The following is a 4834-nucleotide window of genomic DNA, read 5'->3' as shown; positions in this document are numbered from 1 at the left end:
TGGACTTTAAAATTGTTTCCAGCTTTTGGCTCTCCTATGTCATGATGTCATGAACTTGACCGGGTATGGATCTTTTGCTGATTTCCATATTATATCTTTAGGCTATATTCCTAGAAGAATTCTTAGATGAAAAGATAAAATTTTAAGGCCCTTTAAGCTATAATTTATACTCTTGCAGCCAACATCATTTTCAAAGAGCATGATCTTTCATAATCTTAAATTGTGCCATTCAGTTTCCCCCACCAGATCCAGTGACTTCAGTTTCTTTAAACATTAATCCCCTCTCAAAGGAGTGATAAGATTCTAGACTCCCAAGGAATATATAGTCTATCTTAGACACAGAAGCCTGCACACTTCAAGACTTTTCAACCATGTTGGAAAGCCTTTGGAGTCCATTCTCCCAGGAAATCATGAGATGCTCTCAAACGTATTCTCTCCCCAGCCCTTGGAAAGTTGCCATCCCCATTTCAACAATAAAAAAGAGAAAACAGACACACTGACTATACTGACTAAACCAAAAATCTAGCATGATTGTATATAAATGTGCATATGAAGACAGTGGGACTGGATATTTTAAGTCCAGACTATATCAACTGTTGTGTATGTGTCTATTCAGTTCACTTCAGTTCAGTCGCTCAGTCGTGGCCAACTCTTTGCAACCCCATGGACTGCAGCACGCCAGGCCTCCCTGTCCATCACCAACTCCCAGAGTTCACTCAAACTCATGTCCACTGAGTTGGTGATACCATCCAACCATCTCATCCTCTGTCGTCCCCTTCTCCTCCTGCCTTCAATCTTTCCCAGCATCAGGGTCTTTTCCAATGAGTCAATTCTTTGCAGCAGATTGCCAAAATGTGTCTATTAGTAGACATTTATTCAACATGAATGGACCTAGAGATCGTCATACTGAGTGAAGGAAGTCAGACAGAGAGAAATATTGCATGATATTGCTATCAATATCACTTTTAAGTAGAATCTAAAAATAAATGATACAAATGAACTTACAGAAAGAGACTCACAGGATTAGAGAAGAACTTATGCTTACCAGAGGGGAAGGGACAGTTAGGGAGTTTGGGATTGGCATGTGCACACCGCTATATTTAAAGTGGATAACCAACAAGGGCTCAGTGTATAGCACAGGGAACTCGGCTCAATATTATGTGACAACCTAAATAGGAAAAGATTTTGAAAAAGAATAGATACATGTGCATGTATAACTGAATCACTTTGCTGGACACCTGAAACTATCACCACATTGTCAATCAACTCTATTCCAATATGAAATAAAAAGTTTAAAAATAGACATTTATTATTCAACAAGCATGCACAAAGAATCTGATAAGCATCAGGCACATATGTGGTAGGTGTTGGGATTGCAAATGGCAAAGAACATAGACACAGCCTCCACCTACGTGGATTTAGTTTCTGTGGCTGAGGGAGTTTGTGTAAGAGGCGCCAAGAAGTCAGATGGGGAAGCCTTCCTGCTCAGCTGGGAGAGCCTGTGGACGACACAGTGCAGCCCAGCCTTTCAGCTGCCAGCCTGACCAGCCCGACCCTCAAGCCCTCCCACATCCTCAGAAGGGAAGTCACTGTGAGTTTAACTTCTCTGTGTTCAACATGCTGTTGAGGAGAGGCGATACAGAGAGCAAAGAGGCAACGGCTGGGATTTAATCGCAACCCCAGTCTGGAAAAGAGGAGACAGGCTGGCCCTCCCAGACCCTCCCCAGGTCCTGCATTCAATACTTCTGTGAAGGTGGAAGGTAAACAGGAAAACTCACCAGCCCCCTGACTATGGCCTGCTATCTGCAGGGCCAGAGTGGCAGGTTTCCTAGGCAAATAGAGCCTCCTCTGTGTGTGTCTAGGGCAGGTTTTATTTGCAGAGCCACTGACAAAACCCTGGGACTCTGGTGAGAGCCCAGACCGTCACAGACCCCAGATATGCACTTAGTGCGTGTCCGTCAAGGGTGTCTTCTGTCTTGCTTTGCTGGTTCGTCTGTCTGTTTGTCTTCTCTCCAAATCTTTAGCAATTCAATAATAAACACCAGAAACCTAACTCCACTCAAAACATTCACGAAGGCACTGCAACCATACTTAATGGCACTGGAGCGAAGGAAGTGGGGCTGGGGGAAGCAGGGTGTTGGTGGGTGTTCCCAGTTCCTATGGTCACGGTCGTGGCCACAGCCCTGAAACACACAGTGTCGGGTTCTCAGCTAGCCCCCTTGGCGGCAAGAGCTGGGGGTTTCTGACCTCCTTTGGGGTTACGGATGCTGGTCTCAGTCTGCGTAAGCGAGTGGTCAGAGTCCTTAATTGCAAAGGGGAAGTGGTCAGAAAACACACTCTGTCCTGGTGAGATTGATAACTTGTAAGATACCTTGGAAACACGCCAGGAAGTAACAATGAGGTTTTATGTGAAACTAAATATACATGCATCACTTGCATATTTGCTTATAATTTCCAACGTATTCTGGAAAGGAAAAAAAAAAAGCAGAAGGAAAGAAGCTTGAGATGGCATCCATAACAGAAGCCAATAATATTCTCTGCTGCTTCCTGTCTCTGGTGAAGGGAACATTTTGAAATCATAACAGCGACCATTAAACCCAACACTGACTATGTTCTGGCTACTAGTCACTGTACTGTCTCTTTATTGACTCACCCTTTTTTGACTCAGTTAATAGGCCATCATACTTTCCTTTAAAACAGTCCTCTGCCTCCATTTTACAGGTAATGAAACTGAGGCCCAGAAAGTCAAAGGTCCCTAAGATTTAATTAGTGCTACCCCCAGGATTTCTTTGGAGGCATATGGTTACAGGTCCCCTGCAATTAACAATTATACCCAGCTACCGCTGACAGCTTCCCAGGTGGAGCAGTGGTGAAGAATCTGCCTGCCGAAGCAGAAGACGCAGGAGATGTAGGTTCGATCCCTGGGTCGAGAAGATCCCCTGGAGGAGGGCACAGTAACCCACTTTGGTATTCTTGCCTGGAGAATCCCTATGGACAGAGGAGCCTGGTGGGCTACAGTCAATGGGGTCACCAAGAGTCAGACACAACTGAGAACTGAACACGCACAAGCACCATTGAGAACTGAATACTTGCCGTCAAGTTCAGAAGCAACATATTGCAGGAAAAAGAGACTTAAGTTTTTGGTCATGCTTCTCGTGAAGTTGTTGCAATTGTAATTGGTGTGATTTTGAACTGGACAGTCAGCCTCAATGAGGCCTGTGAGCTGGGAAACAGATTTATTTTGTGCTCTCTTCACATTTCTTAAGAAGAAAGCAACCTAGAGAAATGACATAGACTTTGACCATACGCAGCTCCCACTCTGACGCTGCATGTCATTTCTGTTTGGGGCCACCATGTTACCTGAGTGGTCATTGTCACCTAACCTAAATGGAAGGAATTGTTGGGTGCATTGTCCTACCAACTCCTGGAGTTCGAAGTAGTTAAGTCTAGGAACAAAATAAAATGTTGTGAGTTGGTAGACAATGAACTTGAGACCACAAAGCGTACTTAGTGATCACAGGCCCATACTTTGTCTTCCAGGAAAAACATGAGAAAGAGTTTCTCTGCCCTTATGAGCTGGCTCTGTTTAAAATGAAAGCCAAAGGCAAGGCTCCAGGGTTTTGCTTTTTGTTCCTGAAGGTTGGTGAAGTTTTTGGAGCTAGTTTAGAAGTCTTATGGAGATAACCTGGGAGACTACAGTAAATCCAGCAAAAACTAATTGAGAACCTACTGTGTAAAGACGTCCTTTCTAGGTATTGTGGACACAGAAAAAAAACAACAAAGTCTCTCTCCCCTAAGATTTCATGGGATTACAGACTCATAATTATCCCCATTTGAAGACAGACTGGGAAATAGGCCTGGGACTTTGAATTAGAGGGGAAATAATTCTATTTGAAGGGATAGAAGAAATGTCTTTGGCGAATGTGAGGTTTGAACTGGACTTTGCAAGTCATGAGCAGAGTGTCAACAGATGAATAAAGGAAAAGAAGGAAATTTCAGATCAAGGAGGTACCTGAACTGAGGGCCCAGGTGTGAGAGACTGCATGGAGAGTCCTGGGTGAAGGGGGTGGGCCAGCGTGACGGCGGGCCCAGACGTGTCTCTGTGTGTGGACTTGTACATGCCTACGTGTGGGGAGGAAAGGGGTCAGCGCTATAATGAGGTCTGGAAACATAGGCCAGGGTAATGCCTATATGAGCTGGAAATCAGCGACTTTATTCCACACATCCTGGCAGTAGATGGTCATCCGGGTTTCATCCCGTTGAATGACCCCATCAGGACTTTGAGATCTGATATATCCTCAGGCAGTGTCCCCGTGTTGCAGACCCTAACGATCAGACTCAGGAGATGACTTGGACAAGAGTGTCCCTGAAGACTGTTTCTGGCCCCACGGTCAGACTGTAGGACAGATGGATGGGGTCAGTTTGGCTCTCACTTTTTCCTGGGGAGTAATAATGTAACCAGTATTTCACCAGTAGTATGGCATGGCAGGTCAATAATGGCTGTGTGACATGAAGTTTTACAGGAACCACCAGCCGCTCACTGATGGGCTCATCCGTTTTTGCAGAGCATGAAGCCCAGGGAAGAGAGTCCACTGTCCTCAGTAGAGTAGAGGCTGTAGGGAGTGGTGTTACGGGGAGCCCAGGACTCAGGCACAGAAATGCAAGTGTGAGCTACAGACCCCATTCTCTGGGCCATCTTTGGCAAATTGCATTACCTCCATTAGTTTGGTTTGACCATTTTGCTAGGGCTGCCATAACAAAGTACCATGAATGTGGCTTAAACAACAGAAATTTATTGTTTCATGGTTTGGGAGGCTGAAACTCTGGAATCAAG

Source organism: Bubalus kerabau, chromosome 12, assembly GCF_029407905.1.
Source record: "Bubalus kerabau isolate K-KA32 ecotype Philippines breed swamp buffalo chromosome 12, PCC_UOA_SB_1v2, whole genome shotgun sequence".
NCBI lineage: Eukaryota > Metazoa > Chordata > Mammalia > Artiodactyla > Bovidae > Bubalus > Bubalus kerabau.
Note: the sequence above shows the minus strand (reverse complement) of the source record.